Source organism: Dipodomys merriami, unplaced genomic scaffold (assembly GCF_024711535.1).
Source record: "Dipodomys merriami isolate MVZ:Mamm:240054 unplaced genomic scaffold, mDipMer1.0.p SCAF_11, whole genome shotgun sequence".
Lineage (NCBI taxonomy): Eukaryota > Metazoa > Chordata > Mammalia > Rodentia > Heteromyidae > Dipodomys > Dipodomys merriami.
Window position 1 is genome coordinate 39,314,611 of NW_027202382.1, and position 18,831 is coordinate 39,333,441.

General features: G+C 44.9%; 1 protein-coding gene across 7 annotated transcripts in view; it reads right to left on the bottom strand.

Annotated features, from left to right (window-relative positions):
• The window catches only part of Dennd1a (DENN domain containing 1A), a 482,983-nt gene that overhangs the window by 88,690 nt on the left and 375,462 nt on the right, over positions 1 to 18,831 (bottom strand). The gene's annotated exons all lie outside the window — the stretch shown is intronic.

Sequence of the window (18,831 nt, forward strand, 5' to 3'; positions counted from 1 at the left end):
CACAGACTATCACTACTTAGGTCTAGCAGCTTCCCTCCTCCATCTATTAAGCAGAAAGTCCTGCAGAGGCAGGTAGGATTCCCTAGCGTCCCTTTTTTCCTGGCAGAGACCAGAATAGGGTGTAGCACTCTGAAGTGTTTTAGCAGTATATGGAGGGACCATGGGAGGCCAGCTGGTCAGCAACTCCACTGTCTGCTGATACCCCCTAGGGCAGCCCCCAAGAACTCAAGAACAAATTCCAACAGAAAAAAGCCTGGGCTATTCAGACCCACATCTGTGTGCAGACATTTCTATTGGGAAAACAGGATTCCCGGCACCAGACTGAGGACTCAGCTCCTGGGTTTCACTGGAGTCTGTCCTGTGCTCCAGCTGTCGGGGCTGATATTCCAATGTGTGAGTGGGTAAGTATGTTGGGGGTGGTGGTGGTGGCACAGGCTCTGGTGTGGAATGGGCTGAGTGGCTCTGCCTTCCTGTCCATGTGACTGGGGAGTTGGTAGATCCCCAAGACTCAACATGCACAAGACTCAGTTGTTGGGAGGAGCAGGAGGAGTTTACACATAGTACCTGACATGTCATACAGACCTGGGGGCTTGCAGTCATTCTTATTGTCCTCATTTAAGGCATGGTTGCAGTTTTCTAAAAATTATTATTATTAAGGAATTGTATAAAGGAATAACAATTCTGTAAGTCAGGCAATGAGTACAATGTCACTCAGAAACTTAAAAAAATAAATCCATCTTTAGTCTTCTATGACTGTTGCAAACTTGCTAGTGTTTCCTAGTAATTGTTGCCATCCGATACATGATATTAAATATTACATTTATTCATTTTATAATTTGACTAAATCTGGTCAGAGTGACTTGGTTCTGTCTGAGTTGGCAGCTCTGGTCTTTTGGAAGCCTGTGCTCTTATCCTAAAAGTTTCTCATTTGAAATCCAAAGAGCCCATGCCAGGAAACTATTGTCTTCGTGTTCCAAGACTTTTAGTGAGCTGCTATCTAGCAGGCCACACAGTAAAATGTAAAAAGCTTGGGTTTTTCAGACAGATGAATCTGAGTTTGAATCCTGTCTCTAGTTCCTGGTAACTGGCTAGTGGAGAGTCTACCCATGAACTTCTTAAAGGGTGGCAAAGGGCAGAGGTAGGGACTTTGCCGTTGAACTTCAGTGCTCTCTGATCTGTGGGAGCATGCTTAGGGTGAACCCAGTCATTTCAGACAGCTGAGAGCTCTCCCTGCCTTTTGTCCTTTGATGGTATCTCTGTTTTCTACTCACCAACCTGTTAAACACGTATTATGGCTGGGAAGGTGGCTCAGTGGTAAAGTGCTTGCCTTGCATGCATGAGGCCCTGGGTTCAATTCCTCAGCACCACATAAGCAGAAAAAGCCAGAAGTGGAGCTGTGGCTCAAGTGGTAGAGCACTAACCTTGAGCTGAAGAGTTGAGGGACAGCGCCCAGGCCCAGAGTTCAGGCCCCAGGACTGACAAAAAACAAACGAACAAACAAACAAAAAACACATATTATGTGTTGGGTACTCTACTCCCCTATATGCTAGGGAGGGTGTGGTAGACAAGGCAAGGTTACAACCCTGAATGCAAAGATCCTGTGACCTAGCTCTGCCTGACCCTGCCTGCCTTGTCACCCACCAGGATTCTAGCAGTTTACACTCTAGCTGAGTAAATGTTTGTGCATTTGTGAGTGGAGCCTGCTATATGGTCATTGGTTGCTTGTTGCTTAGCACTGTAGTGTCTAGTGTTGATTCTGCATGGTCTTAGTGCACAGGATGGTGTGAAAGGGGGTCTTGAGCAAGAAACCATAGAGGCTGGGCTGGGAAGGTGGCTCAGTGGTAGAGCGCTTGCCTTGCATGCCTGAGGCCCTGGGTTCGATTCCTTAGCACCACATAGGCAAAAAGAAAAAAAAGCTGGAAGTGGCGCTGTGGCTCAAGTGGTAGAGCGCTAGCCTTGAGCTGAAGAGCTGAGGGACAGCGCCCAGGCCCAGAGTTCAGGCCCCACGACCAGACCCCCCCCTCCCAAAAAAAAAAGAAACTGTAGAGGCTGTAGACCTGGTTCATTCTTCTATTTTTCCCCCTGGTTTGAAGAAATTTATTTAATAACCAAATGGGGATTGTATGTGTGTAATATGTTTTGTTTCCTTTGTGACATGCACACTCAGGGACAGGTATTGATTGGGTCATAATTCACTCTCTACTACAAACAAAGCATCAATCAAATATTGTACAATAGTGCAGTGATCTAAGAATGAATGCATGTGTGCCACATTAGCACAGATAAAGATCACACATGTTGACTTACCGTCCTTTTAATATATATGCCCAGGAGCTACAAGGCAGAATCATGTGGTAGCTCTATTTTTAGTTTTCTGAGGACCTCCATATTGGCTTCCATAGCAGCTGCAGTGGTTATATTTCCAATAGCAGTGTAAGACCTGGTTTATTCTGTTCCACATCTTCCTCAATAGTGGTACTTGGGACAGGTGATGTTCCACGTCCTCTCACCCCCCCCCCCCCAACACATCTCCTGCCACACAGAAGTAGTCAGGACTGGGCTGGGAATGTGGCTCAGTGGGAGAGCACTTGCCTAGCATGAAGGCCTGGGTTCGATTCTTCAGTACCACATAAACAGAAAAGGCCAAAAGTGGTGCTGTGGCTCAAGTGGTAGAATGCTAGCCTTGAACAAAAAAGCTCAGGGACAGTGCCCAGACCCTGAATTGAAGCCCCAGGAGTGGGAGAAAGAAGAATGAAGAGGAGGAGGAAGAGGAAGAAGAGGAAAAAAAGGAGGAGGAGGTAGAGGAGGAGGAGGAGGCGGCAGCGGCAGTGGCAGAAGTAGTAGTAGTAGTAGTCACCACCAGGACTTAGCAAAGTTGTATTTAAGGACTATGGAAGGGAGACTTGACATGAATGTGAACTGAAATGGTGGCTCCTTGAGTGATCTGCAGTTTCTTCCCATCATGCTTTCTGGGTTGGGAATTTCAGGATCAGGGCAAAGCTATTGCTCCACTGTCCTGGGAGTCCCAGTGTGAAGGGAAGGGCCTGGTGGGTGGAGACAAAAAAGTGTGAAATCATGGGGAACTGTGGTCTCTTAAAATCAAAAGTCATCTTGGTATTGAAAGAGTTAAGATCAGCTAGTGCTTATAAACAAGCTACATTTCGGCTCAGCACTATCACTGGGTGTGAGTCACAAGGCTTAGCAGGTGTGGGCAATAATTAAAGGTTTCAGCAATCTACCTGGGCAAGGTATTTTTGCCTCTTATTCCAAGGAGGAAAGTCTCTCTATGGAGAGCAGAGGAGCTCATTAATGAGACTAATTAGGTGGAAAGGGGGTAGAGGCTGGCATCAGCTGCAGCTCGGAGGAGCGAATCATTAAGCTCTGTAATCTCCTCCTCGGAACACAAGCAGATCAGGCTCAGGGCTGCACGCAGGGCTCCCACACCTGAGAACCTCAGCCCTAGTATGGGCCGAAGGGCCTCACCCTGCCCCTGCCATGCTCTGTCAGGAAACCCCCTCCCCCAGTCTCTGTCTCTTTCACTCACATCCATACACACCCCCACACACACATGCATGGGGCCAGTAGCCAGGGAGAGAAGCCAGGGTTTGTGGGAAGCAGCGTCGCTCTCAGTGCATGCCTGTCTCCGAGGACCATGTGCTTGTTTCCATGTAAGGCTCTCATCAAAGCTCTTCCTTGGCCTCCACATGTGGAGGACGATCTCTCATGTCTCAAGTTCTGGATATTCTGGCCACCATGCAAGACTAGTCAGCACTGGGGCACGTTTCATTGCTGAATCCCTCTCCTGGGCCCATGAGCACTGTGGCCTGGCTGGAGACAAGGGCGGACTGCCCCTGTAGGCAGAGGTAGGCATGTCCTGGCGTCACTCATACACAGATGGAGGGACTTTGGCAGTGCCACTTTCCTTAGTGCTTGGTTTTAGCCATGTCACATGTCTCTGTGCTCTAACTTCCTCATCTGTATGAGGAGCATATATGTGTTCAAACATAAAACATTTACAGAAGTAGTGCACTCTTAGTGCCTGTGAATTGAACACCTCAGTAAAAGGAAAAGGAGGGTGAACGTCAGGGAAGTGGCAAGTCATTCCATGAAGTCCCCACATGGGTTTGAGTGAGAGAAGGGCAATGTTCCTGGGTAAGGTTCCTTGGAACACTGGGCTATCCAATGGCAGCCATGGATGGGGGCATCTGCACTGTTATATAGAGTATCTCACCTTGGCTCGGCCACCAGCACCATCTGGAGAGCTGGAAGTCTCAGTTCATTCTACCTTACACTTCTGGGGGGCAGGGAAGGGAGCAGCTGTTTCCTAGTCACCCTCATGAGGCCATCTTCCATCTATATCTGCCTCTCAGAAGCTGACCCTGACTAACCTGCATGCCTGCAGCAGCAAGGGCGGAGCATCACCTGTGGGTGTTCTCCCAAGAGCCTAGTGCTGGTAGGAGTCCCTCAGTGATGTCACCGCCACTACCTCCTCTTCTTCTCCTCCCTTTCCCCTTTCTTCTCATCTTGTGCCAGTACTGGGGCTCATGACCTGGACATGTCCCTTATCTTTTTTACCCAAGGCTGGCATTTTACCATTTGAGCCACAGCTCCTCTTCTTGCTTTTTGGTGGTTAATTGGAGGTATGAGTCTCATGGATTCTACTGCTTTGAACTGCAATCTTCAAATCTTAGATTCCTGAATAGCTAGAATTATAGGCACAAGCCATCAGCACCCAGTGGTGCTTCTTAATATTCCATTCATCTCCACATCCCATTTTAGTTCCTATATCTTCTCTAGTCCTTCAACTTTCTGGGTACCGCTGTCCATTGTGTTGAGACCACTGTTCACATACCTTCCTTCCACTCCACTGTGGATGGCAATGAAACTCTCTTCCCATTGGAACTCATCCTGTCCGCCTCTGCCTAGCCACAGGGGTCAGTGTTGGTTCCAGGGTCCAACTAGGTGACCATACAGGCCCAGTAAGCTAATGCACAAATAATGGAGGTCAAAGAAACCCATTCTAAGGTAAATAACAATAAAACCTTTGATGTCACAGTTATAGGAGACAGTAATTCTCCCTCTTATCTTTTTTGCTCAAGTTACTTTCAGTGAGGCTCCTAACATCTACACCAAGGAGCCTTGATCATTCTAGTCAGCCTGTGGACTTGACCCTTCCCCCACCAGCATTACTGTTCATATTGTTACAACTGGAGTCATTTCTCCCATTTATGACTTTTACCGAGGTGCCAAGATCATAGTTTTTGGCAGTTTTCTCCCTGAACCATGGGCAGAGACATGCCTGGTTTCAGACCACACCATGGTCCTAGCTGGCTTTCTAGGATGCTATCCTGGGACACTTTGCAGCTCATTTCTCAAAGTTTTTCTGAGATATCTTAAGTGTTTCTACCACTGTAGACACATACAATGTCTTGTAAAATTAACAGCTTTAAGACAATTTTAAAAAAGTGAGTCAGGGAAACAATATCTGCTTCTTAAAAGTGCTAAGTATGGAGCTTTGGGGAAGGGGATTGCTGGTATCTCTCTTAAGCCCTTAGGTTTCATGAAAGAAAAAAAAAATCTCAGGCACAGAAGGACCAAGTTGCTTTTCACCCTAAAAAAAAAATGGTCTCCTTTACCCAAGGCTCAGCCCAAGTGTTTTCATGTGACATTAGGCTGACACAGCCAACCAAAGCAGTTCCCATGGTTTGTCCTGCTGGCTACAGCAGATTCAATGTCAAGGTAGACTGTACAGTAGTCTTCCGTATCCATGATTTTACTTCCCACAGTTTTAGTTACTCATGATCAATGGAAGATTCAAGAAATAATTTTGTAACAGTTTTAAATTATGTGACCTTCTGAGTAGAATAATAAAATTGTACACCATCCCACTTCATGTTCAGGCCATGTACCATCCCCATGTCAGTATATACACTCAGTATAGGCCACCCTCCCACAAGTCATGTAGTAGCTATCTAGGTTATCAGCAGGATCCACTATTGTGGTCTGCAGTGAGTGCTTTTCCTCAAAGAGTCCTTGGCTAGTAGCCTAATGCTTCATCTCATATGTAGGCACTGTGCTACCTCATATCATCATGAGAGGTGAGTACAGTGCTACATTCATATAATCTGTATTATAGCAGAGTTATAACCATTCTATTTTTTTTTACTAATTATTGTTATTATCTCTTACTACACCTGATTTATAAATTAAACTTTATCATAGGTATATGTGTATAGGAAAAACAATATATACTGAGCTCAGCATTACCTGGGGTGTCAGGCACCCACTATTTGTCCAGATGCCAGCACACATCTTGGCTTGGGGCAGAGCTGCAGTGTTCTGGGGTAAACAAGTGGACGACAGAGTGATGATCTGAACAGTTTGTTCAATGGAAAGCCAGACAGCACTAGCCCTCCCCTGTTTCCTCGGTGACTGCCAGCACCTCTGAGCCTCCCCTCGCTCCCCTGGGAGGGAGTCAGACTGGGTAGCAGCAGTGGTTACAAGACCAGAGGGAGCACGGACAATGGTAATAAATATGTAGAATCCAGAATTCATTATATCCAGCTAATTCCAAATTCAACAGACACTACATTCTCTGAGACAGCACCCCATGAAGGGGTCTGGTTTGTAGCAGGCAATTTGCCAAGTTGACCAAAATTGTTCATGAAAACTGTTCTCTTCTTGATGGGCAACATACCCACAGAGTTCACCATTTTCCATTCATTTTGTGCCCGAGGTGGGGTGTGTGTGTGTGTGGGGGGTGACCTGTGGCCTACCTCAGTTTCAGCACTGTCAGGCTTCTCCTGAGGTTCCCGAGGTCCCTGGGATAGGTCCTCTGAACACAAACCTCAAAATATGTACAACATAGAATGTAGTTCTCTTAAAGAGACAGTGTTAAAGCAAGATACTAATGTTGCATAAAGTAAACTGTCCTCAGGGGGCAGGGAAGAGAGGCTGCAGGAGCCAGAGATGAAGTGAGCATCCTTCACGCAGCGTGCTTGAAAACAGGTACCTTCGTGTGGCGTCTGCTTCATCTATCATACCCAAAGAAAGAGAGAGAGAGCCTGCCGAGCCACCCAGAAAAATGGCTAATGCTTACAATTCATCCAGGCAGGAGGCCTGCCAAGCTCCCCTCTAGCCTCTCACACTCAAAACAGCTCCTATGGAGAAGGCTTCAAAAGTAGAAAAGTGAAAAGAGATTTCCCCTCTGCCCTGCACCAGGAGAGAATATATCTTTCCCCACAACAGGTCGAGGTGCATGCGTGGAGCTGCAAAACAGAACCAAAGCTATAGACCAGCCAGAAGGAAGGGCCTGTGTTTGAGATCACAGATGAAGATTGTGCCAAAAGCATATAATCTGAAGCTAGAGACTCAGTTCCTATTGCCCATACTTACCAGGATTAAAGGAGGTTGAAAGGAAGAAAGGGTAGGAGGAATGGGTAGTGCAGCAGAGGCATACCAAGGCAATGTCCCAGCAACAATGCTGTCCACACGGATGGGGCCTCTAACTCTAGGGAAGCTCAGTGTTCAGAAATAGCCTATGAAGGGCACCGGACAAAGCCCCTATCCTTTCTCACCTAAGCCCTTGACTTCTCCCCTACTCATGTGAACTCACAGTCCTCCTGCCTCAGACTCCTCAGTGCTGGAATTACAGGCATGTATCACCATGTCAGGCTTTGAGTTTTTTTCCCCCCTAATAGGTGGTCGGGCAGCTTGCAGGCAGAGCTCAGACTGAGAAAGAAGAGGCTAATTTAGATGTAGCATAGGCAGGTGTCAGTGGGGTAGTTTGAAAAACAGTCTCCTTGTGGTAAAAATGCAAAAGCGTGAGCTGAGCCGCGACTCCACAATGGGCTTGTATGGTTGTCAGCACTGTTGTGAGCTCCCTAGCTCAGCCAATATCAACCGTGACTCAGAAAATGTGGATCAAATCTACGATGGGTTAGTGACAAAGAATTTTTAAAAAATCTGCAATATACTGGAATAATATATATTTGGGACAAATATTTACTCTATTGACAGAGGTGGGAAAGTCTGAGCTGTATTCAAGTGCCCCAAAGTCTAACAGAAATATGTTACTATAATGGAAGAAGTCAGGTTTGGTGGCATACTCCTATAACCCCAGCTATGTGGGAGGCAGAGATTGGAGGACTACAGTTCATGGACAGCCTGGATAAAAAGTTAGCAAAATCCTACACCTTTCAACAAACAAGTCAGGTGCTGTGGTCCATGTCTGTACTTTCAGCAACACAGGAATTTAGGTAGGAGGATTGGTATCTGAGGCAAAACACAAGGCCCTATCTGGAAAATAACTAAAATAAACAAACAAAAATCCTAGAAGCACAATAATGAAATAATGCATTTTATTTTACCCAAATATATACTACCATTGCAACATGTAAGCCTTATGGAAAATTGCTGAGTTTCACAAGCTTCTTTCATGGCAAGTGTTAGGATGCTGAAGGTGGACTTCACACTTGCAGCACATCCTCCCTTGGATTGGTCACATTCTGGTGCTCTGTGGCCACATGCAGGCATAGGCTACTAACCATGGGACCTGATAAGGCTGAAGCAGAAGTAAGGATGAGCCACCAAGCTCTGGAGGTAGCTGGAATGCCTGGCATTCGAGGCATTGTTGGAGGAACAGGAATAAACTGCTCAGCCCTATCTGAAGCACTGGCTATAAGACATCTCCATGGAAAAGGGCTGTGTGGGAAAGTCACAAACAGGCCATAATGGTACTATGCAGACACAAACATCAAACTAGACTAGACTGTGAAAACTGTGATGAGATTTTAGCCCCTTTATAAAGCAAGTTTCCTTGAAACCAGAGAAAGATGTATAAGCAAAGGCCAGATGACCTGCACAAGAGTATAAGCGCTTTGATAGGAAACTGCTGCCCTCTAGGTCCCTATATACTCAAGATTAGTAGACAGGGCTCATAATGTAAGGCAGCTTCTTCCTCAGCTCTTCTTGTGTGGAGAAAGCTGGTTGTGGCCACTCTCACACATGTCTATGCACCCAGCTGTCAGACCCAGGCACTGTGGGGTCTTACTTTGCAGTCTCTGCCTTCCAGAAGCTTCCAAGTGAGGGAAAAGAGCCAGGAACTTTCTAGAGGCAAAAACACAAGACTGGCTCCCAGCTGATTATAGTGAGCAGAAAGAACTGTGAGAAGAATATCGGAGCCATTGCTCACTTGACCTGAATGAGGTCCCTCCTGCATTTCTGGGAAAAGGACATTTCCAGATGCCTCACAGACCAAGGCTAGAGGTTCCTTGGAGATCCCAGTGCTCTGCTTAATTGTTTTACCATCTATTGGTCTTCACCTGAATGAGTCACAGACACGTTGACATCAACATAACCCAAACCAGACTCCTCGTCTCCTGCCTGTTCCTCTGTAATTCTAGATTTAGACGAGAGCACTCAAGCCAGTTAGCTATGCCCAAGATGCTGACCCCACTCACCCCTAAGTGCTAGAGCTCACTATCTCATGGGAAAGGGACACAAATCAAGAGCCAGCTAAAACAGGGCACTTTCCAGGACTCATTTGGCGCAAGGGAGAAAGAAACAGCGATGAAGCCTACCTGGAGAGCCTGGGAGGCTCTCAGTGATGGCATCCTTTCCCTCCTCTCCTGGGTGTCAGGCTCAGGGGAGGGCATGGCGACCACCAAGGACTGTGATAAGCCTGTGTCACGGTGATGCTGCCAGCATCATGGCAAAGACTGGCACACAGTAAGGACAACAGAAGGCTTGGGTGTGAGGTCAGGGCACACTGGGTAAAAAGGAGACACAATAGAAGAGAGAAGCCAATTCCTTCAGGGCTCTAGCCAATCCCATTTGTTTCCAGAGGAACAGAGCAGGAGCGACTCTTGACATCCTTGTTGGCAGACCAGCAAAGGTACTATAGGCAAAAAGAGAGCAACATGGGATGGCTTCCTGCACTGGAGGCTCAGGGTGATGAGAAGAGAACAGAAAGGGAAAGGTAGGTGATCCTGGGCCCAACGGTGTAGATCATGGATGCCAAGCCCAAGAGAAAACTCTCTCCTAGGCACTAGGGGACAGAGGAACTTTTTAGGATAAGATTTGTCAGGAATAACTGTACATTTTTAATGCAATATATATATATATATATATATATATATATATATTTTACTCTGCCTTCATTTTAGTAAAAATGAAGCATCAGGAAGCTGGCAAATCATTTCTGCATCCCAAAGACAGGGCGACATGTGATAATGACTGTGAAGCGCGGCTAAGCCTGTTAGCAAGGATGACCGGGAGCACAAGCAGGATTGATGCATTACCCTCTACTGGCGGCTCTTTGTTTGAGGATCATTAGGAAGGGAGCCATTAGAAGAATGGTAGCCAGGTAATAGGGGGAACAGGTCTTGGGAGAGCTACATTACCCATGGAGAAATTAGCAAATAAAATTCAGAGAAGAAAGCAGGGGCTCTGCTTACCCCATGAAGCTCTTGGGGAATAATGACACTTGTGGCTACTGTCTGAGAAAGCTGCAGTCGTGCCCAGTGTCCTGAGAGGGACTGGGGCCTGGGCTTCTGCACTGTTGAAGAGCTGGTTCCATCATCAAGGGCCTTGAGGAAACTCATACTCACTGACACAGCAACACTGGGCCCAAGAGGAAGGCAGGCCAGGCCTTATCACCCTTATTCCCCTACCGTGGGCAACAGCACAGAGGAGGGGGGAGATCTATTTCTTCAGCATTCATTTTCTGTTACCACACTTTAAGAATACCAAGGGAGTGAGAGAGCACCTCTCATGATGCCAGCAGGGTAGCCTAGAGCAGCAGCACCAAGCTAGTAACTCTCCCCACTGCAACTCTCACAGGTACCCAGTCACACCTTTACCCGAAAGATGTTCACTGAACTACTATTATAGGCAGCTCTGCCCTATGCCATTTAGTGGAACTTGGTGCTTCTCCACCAGTAGGGTGCTATGCCCTGCAAACAGCCACATTCCCCAGTGGAATGGCAGGGTGCATTGCTCTGAGTGGGCCAAGCGCTGTAAGGCCTGTCAAATGACAACTGCTCCAGTGCCAGCAATTGCATCACCCTATATTGCTGGGAGAAGTTCCAAGGATGGGGCCTGCACACCCCAGAACTTCCTCCTTAGTTAGTCAGCTTACCTTTTACACTGTTTGTCCAATGGAATCTGGAGCAGTGGACCTTGGCAGGGCCCCCATCAGAATTTATTCCTGGCTCTGCTCCTCACCAGCTGCCTAGGAATGCCAACTGCATCTCGGATCAAGGCTGAGACAACCATCAAAATAACAGGGTTGGGGCTTTCACCTTCCCAGATAAGGAAACTGAGGTCAATAGCTTCGGTGTGCTTACAGAGCTTTCAGTGTATAGATCTAGGGCTAGAATCCAGGACTCATGGTACCAAGTTCCACTGCTTTTTGGAAGCCTTGGCCAAATGTGGACCCAGGTGGCAGAATTTATCCTCATAGTGCAGCTAAGAAGTGTGATCTTAAACTGACATACAGTATTAAAATTCCTTAGTACAACTACTTAATTAAGGATAATTAAAAATAATCTAGTATAAGGATATATGGAACTGTTACAGTGACACCCACCTAACAACTAATATATACCAATTAAAATGTTAATAAATAAAAAGAAGGGCTCTCAGACAAACTAGTAAGTTAGATCTTCCAGTTAAGGCAACATAGCCTGACAATCTCCATTTCCAGCTCTGCACAGCTGCCCTGTGCTGAGAAACTCTAGTTCATATCCTACGTATTCAGGAACGCCCATGCATCCCTCAGGCTTCCCTGTTTTGTACTTCTCTTGCACATCTGTCCATCTCACCCTATCATTGTCTCATTCACTTAACAACAACAACAACATGTTTTCCTCACATGACTGGAGAAGCTTGGAGACAAGGGGCTGTGCCTTACTCAAATTTTTGTTGCTCGCAGTGCTGGAGCCAAATAAATGTGCAGTGGACACATGTCCTCAGTGAGAATAGCGGTTCTGAGGGCTAGAAGTAGCCCCAATAGGAAGAAAGTCTGATAATCAATACTACATGGCTCTGCCCTCCGCAGTAGACAGAAGGCAAAGGCCCCTTTTGCTTCCCACAGGAAGAACTTACAGTACATTTGTGTTCTATATTACACCTCTTTCCAGTATGAAAGACATGGGAGGAGACAAAAAGAAGTGGGCAAAATACCAAGTGTCTATGGTGAGAGATCATGATACTTCAGCTGGAGAAAGCCATAGGTCAATGTTAGGCAACTCATTTCTCAATTCCCATAGCAGAAAAACAAGTAGACCTTGGGATTCTTTGAAAGACTAATACAAGTCCTGCTGTTAAAGACTCCTCCAGTTCTTGCCCATCTCTTTCTTCTAACTTCCCACACTGAGCTATGTCCATGGCCCGTGACACAAATGAAAAGTAACACTCTGAGTGTTTGAACGCACTGTTTTTCTATTGTTTTAATGGCCCCAATAAGGGCACCATTGTTCCTTAGCGGTATACACGCTTCATTCTAGTAATTAGCTGTCAGAGAGGATCCGACAGCAGCCTAATGTTGTCCGCTCAAATCATATTAATGAAATGCAATCCACTCAAATGTCCTGAATGCATATCTGTAATTGCATTAAGCAGAGAGACTGGGGACATCAGGATCAAACTTCAGTCTCTGAACAGAGCGCTACGATCAAGCACATTAATCCATTATTTCTTCAGAATCTGACAGCCAATTAATATACTAGGCCTTCATACAGCAGGCAAAGGATTGATGTCCCTGTCATGATTTTGTTTTTAAAAAAACCATTAAAATGACTGTTTGTACTCAGGGATGTCAAAGTAAATGCTGGGTGTAATGTTTCTAATCAAAATCAATTGTTCAAAGGTGGAAAGGTAAGAAGCAAACTTTGGAGGAACATTGTCATCATTTCCAAAAAAGGAAATTTAAAGATCTGAAGATGTCCCTGCTTTTCCTGGCATTTTTAACAAAAAAAGAAAAAGAAAAAAAAAGAAAATGAAAAAAAGAAGCTAAATTTAAGTACTAGTCAGAGTTCAAATAACTGAGCGTCACCAAGTGATTTTGAACTTATTTATTTATTTATTTTTGTATTTTTAACACAAACAGGTCTTCATTTTAAGGCTTTCACTGGTATTTACAACAAAGCCTAGGAATATCCAGAGCCAGACTCCCTCCCTATCCTGGGTTTTCTTGCTTCACTTCACAGAGCACACGTTGCTAATTACCAAAGCTGCCTTCCACAAATTAGAACTTTGGCTGGACTGGGAAGGCAAAAATGAGAATAAATACCTCTTCAGATCTGCAGAACTGCACAAATGTTCTATGAATCAGACCCACTTGGAAGAGTGTGCAGGTCAGCAGTGCGCTCCGGACTGCGATAGGATTTAATTAGGACACTGTTATCGATGTGGATGTCTGGAGCGCCAAGAGAAAATCGCGGCCTCCACACACCTATGCCCTGTGGGAACAGAGCAGTGTCTCTAGGCTGCTGGGGCAGAGCTGGAAGCAAGCTCACAGAGGTGGCTTCTAGGTCAACCAGGTGGAGGACCAGGATGTGCCATTTCTGGGCCTTCTGAGACCAGGTCCCTGTCTGCTTCTCCAGTGCTACCTCCTCCCCTGCCATGTAGCCACAATGCCACTCAGCTCTGTGAATGGGCCTATGTAAAAGCTTCCCGAGTGACAACTCTGCATGTAGTTTTACTGTCTCCGGCTGGGTTTGGTGTGCCTTCCCTCCCCGCTTTACGGCAGTGTGAGAAGCATGTGACCTCCTTTACTTGAGAGAGATAGAGATAGAGATAGAGATAGAGATAGAGATAGAGATAGAGATAGAGATAGAGATAGAGATAGAGATAGACAGACAGAGTATAGCCCAGGATGACTACCTAGTCCAGTGTTCACTTATAACACTGAGAAGTTTTGGAATCCAACAGAGCACAAGCACTCTTAAGGCTCTTGATGAGAATGACCAAGTGGCATCTGAACTACTACCAGCAGCACAGAGGCGGATCATGTGGCCACTTTTTCAATTGCAAAAACTAAGAATGTTCAAGCTATTTTCCATAGCTAACCATGGAAATATTAGCTATTACTGGTTTTTCCTAGTCTTACCTCCCTCCTACCAACACCATCATTATATCCTTCAGATAAGAAAGGAAGGAAGGAAGGAAGGAGGAACGGAAGGAAGGAAGGAAGGAAGGAAGAAAAGAAAGATTCTTGTAATATAGAATAATTTCTATGCTGATAAGTAGGAGTTAGCTTAAATGTGCAAAGTCCTGGGTAAAGAAACTGCTGGGAAATTCCAATGAGAAGGAGTTTGTACTACACGGGAGGAGAAACACATTTACAGACCCCTTACTATATGTCCTTGATACAGAGTAGCTTTATACATGAAGCTTTTGAGTCTTCACAACAATCCTGTGAAGGAAGAATTATTAGCCCTATTTAACAGAGGAGACTTGGTAGTGTTGATCTGTCATCCCATCTAGGTGAAAGGTATTAATAGAAGGATTGTGGTCTAGGCCAGCCCCAGGTAGACTCAAGATCCTAACTGAAAAGTAAGCAAAAGGAGTTGGAGATATATGTCAAGTGGGTTGAGTGCTTGCCCCAAGTTCAAGCCTCATCGCTATAAAAACAAATGAAAAAAAAAAAAACACCCAAAAAGTGCTGTGCAGAGATGCAGGAGGAGCTCCTAATCATAAACTGTGGTATTTGGCCTGGGACAATAATTGTTTATTTTTTCCCAGTCCTTCCTATACCAATATGCTAACCCCTACACAGCAACTCAACCCTCACAACAAGCCCAAGAGGTAGACTAGTTGTTGTTTTCATGATGTAGCTGAGGACACAGTATTCAGAGTCTAAGATGTACCAGGACACTCAGAGCTGCCCTGTGGCCCCTGCACTCTGCCCCTGTAGCTCAATTTCTCCCCACTATGGATGACAATGACAGTGGTAGGAAATGTCTCTTTTCTCCTTCAGGGCTCAGCTTAGTCACCTCTTCAGGAAAGTGCTGCTAAACAGCCCCCCATCTGAGCTGGCTGTTCCTGTAGCACTTCTCATTCATATTAAAAACCTCCACTTTTTGAAATAGGGTCTCAGAGTTATCTAAGCTGACCTTGAATTCCTGGCCTCAAATGATTCTGGTCCTCTTGCCTCAGCCTCCTGAGTGCTAAAACTACAGTTGTGTGTCACTGCATATTGATGATAATAAACAGTGGTCTGATCTATTGAGACCTGGTGCTTCCTTACTGTACCTTCAGTGCCCAGCACAGAGCAAGCATCCTGCTACTGCCAGATGAACTGATGAGTGAGGAAGCCTGGCTCCCTTCACCCCTGGGCGATGATCCTCAGGCTCTCTCCAGCCAGGTAGCCCACAGAAAAGCTTAGCTGAAAGGCATGATGTCCAAAATTTATGTATGTTCCCACAGGTTTCATTGAACAGACAGATCTCTCTTTGAGCCCATCTCATCAATATGGGGTAATTTGCCATTTTGTCTCTATGTGACCCTTTCATTCTTGGTGTGTCTTCCTGGAACAAGTTCCCACCTTCCATCTGTACTCTTCAAAAGTCCTAGCCAAAGTATCCCCTTCCTTACAATACCTGCCTGTCACCCCATCTTACCTACTTCACTCACTCATCACAAGGGGATGATATGTTTACTGGCTTTTTGCCCCAATGGCAAGAAGCTCCTGAAAGTCAGGAACACAAGTGACTATGTCTGTACATTTGACCTAGAGCCTGCACAGAATGGATGTACAATAACGTTGACTCTATGCTCAATGAATGAAAGGAGGAGCCACTGGGAAGCAAGACTTTTCTTTTTTTTTTTAATATAGTTAACATGCTTTCAGTCTTACAGACTTAAAGACTTTTTATTTCTCAGGACATAAATCCTAAGCATCTGACTACAAATTCTTTGTGGATTTAAGAACATCACGTACTTTCTGCTCTACTGAATACAGAATCTGAGACAGGCAGAGCCAAGGGGCCCTGAGAGACCTGCTGACCCTGCTCTGTCATTTTCAAGATGATGAACCCGAAGTCCTGAGAAGTCCTGAGAAGGGAGGGGCTTCCCCACTGGGGCCAGCCCTCTTGATGCCCAGGTCAGTTCTATCTCTACCCCCACTGCCCTCCCCCATAGTTGACCTAGCCAATTCTTCAGGGGCATGGAGGTGATCCATCAGGTCCTTAACATCCAAATGCCCCCCTGGTGCCCAGCAGAGCTGAAGCAAACTTCTCCCAATGCTTGGTAACAATGGCTCCAACACTCATGATGAGCTGTGGTATGCATTTAAAAGGCTACAAAGAAGCAGCAGCAGCATGACATGAGGACACTCCCCCTTTCTCCCCCCCCAAAACAGTCTGCCTGGTGTTCACTCTTAATGTTAACTAAAGAAGTCTTTCGACAGCCACATATTTTTTCAAGAGAACTCTGAAGGAACTCTGTGATAATCTGGCATCAATATCCAACTTATGTTACCTAACATATTTTAGCAGCTACAACTCTGCGTGATATATTCTATAGGCACAGATCTATGCGATTGGTAAATTACAATATGTACAGGAACAAATGCTTCTAAGAAATGGGGCTTTATGTAAATATGTGATATTTTACACAGAATTCATGCTACTTACACAGGGTATTGTAACTGATGTATAAACAGATATACCTTGGAAAAATAATGCTTGCCTTTGAAATGACTCCGGCGCATTTCTTCTGGAAAACAATGGAATGTGAAGTGGGAGTCGCAGGCAGCCTCGACATCTTGAGGCATGTAGGCAACACAGCTTTAAAGAGTTAACACATCCCTACCAGAAGTCCTAACAAATTGAATTTTATTTAATTAGATATTGTATTTGGGGGAAAAATGAAATAAAATTCTTTCATTAACTAAACCAAACTCCCTTAAAGGCAACAATATGTTCCTCTCTGTCAGGACAGAATGGAATGAAATCTTTATTTTAATTGGGGTCAGATGAGGAGCCATTTGGCTTCAGATGCTTTGTTTATCAGCCCTGAGCTTTGGGGCTGAACCGGAACGTGAAATATTCCATTACACAACCGTTCCACTTAAAAGCCCACTTTCCCAATGATTTTTCACATGTTAAATGCTGTAAATATAGCCCAAACTAGCACTGAAATTTAGAAACAGAATATTTAAAGGTCCCCTAGTGATAAGATGCTCCCAAATGGCCCTGGGTCAGAGATGCTGTTTCTTCTACCCTGCAATGGGATGTCCTTAGACAAGTGCCCAGTGATCAAGAATAGCAGGCTAGGAACACCACCCACTATGCTGCTGCTTCTAGGAGGAGAATGCCTTCCATGCACCTGGATGGAAAGTTCCAGAGACAACAAGCACTTTCGGTGCTGCTATGGGAGACAACATGGTGTGTAGGAGCCAGATGTTCTGCAATGCTAACACTGCCTAGCTGTGTGACCTTGAGCAAAGCACTGGACCTTTCTGTGCTTCAGTAGTTTCAACTGTACAAAAGGAAAACAATACTACTTATACCTCACAGGGTGGTTATGAGGAGTAAGTTAATAATATATGTGCCTGGTACATAGGAAGCAAATTTATGAACTGCTGTAATGATCATTTATATATAGATAAGTGTATATGTGTGTGTTTATACACACACCTATCTTGTGAGAGAAAACAGTGGTGGTCGCACAGTTATACATATACATATATATATATATAGGTATAAAAAGTATATATGTATATACATACATACATATTACACAAACACACACACATACCACATATATATTGTGCTGTGCTGGGGAATCAAACCTAAGGCCTTGTGCATGCCATGGAAAGAACAAAATATTTTCATATGGGTAACTGGGCTAAGAAGAACAACTGCAACCACCACTGTTTTCTCTCACAAGATCTAGAACTTCTGTCCAGGAGGGGATGCCAATAGATTTTTATCTACAGAAAACCCTTATTTACAAGAAGTAGTGAGTAATTCAGTTACAAGCTGCACATTTGGTATCACTGAGGACAGCAGCATGGACAATTCAGGATATCAGCTCCTTCATTGTTTCTGTGCTAGGTTCTAGGCTGTGAGCCATCTGAGTTGACTATGTGGGACTTTGACTTTTTCTTCCCAAATGAATTAAAACAAAATATCACTATAAAAACTTTTTTAAAAAGCAACCAATGTTCAAAGAATAAAAAAATGAGCTTCCATTTCTGCTGTGAAACTTCATTTGACTCTTTATTCAGCTACCCTTAAAACATATCCACTCTGAAAATAACATACTTTTCATCTTTGAAATTCTAGCATCAAAATCCCAGTTTTAAGATTTCAAGATCAAAATCTAGAGTTTCAAGGTTCTTTTTCCAGCACATTGGCAATGAGTGAATGATGACATTATATGACACAACACACACAAAGGGAGATGGACTAATCAAGAACACGTGGCTGCAGCTCGGCTTGGAAAGTCTAGGGCCAGTGCATACAAGGCTCCAAAAATAAAAACAGTAAAGCAGCAACAGTTGTGGTAAAAGGCACATTTTTAACTTTCACTTTTGGTGACAACAGTGAGATCACAGTGTTTACACCTGAGAGTCCAATGTGTCCTTAAATTCGTATTCTCATATGCTCATAGAAAATACAGCCAGATGCTGGTGGCTCACGCCTCTGAATCCTAGCTACTTAGGAAGCTGAGATCTGAGGATTATGGTTCAGAAGTCAGCCTGGGTGAAAAGTCCCCATGAGACTCTTATTTCCAGTTAACCACTCAAAAACCAGAAGTGTGCAGTGGCTCAAGTGGTAAAGCACTAGCACAAAGAGCACAAAGAGGCCCAGGGACAGC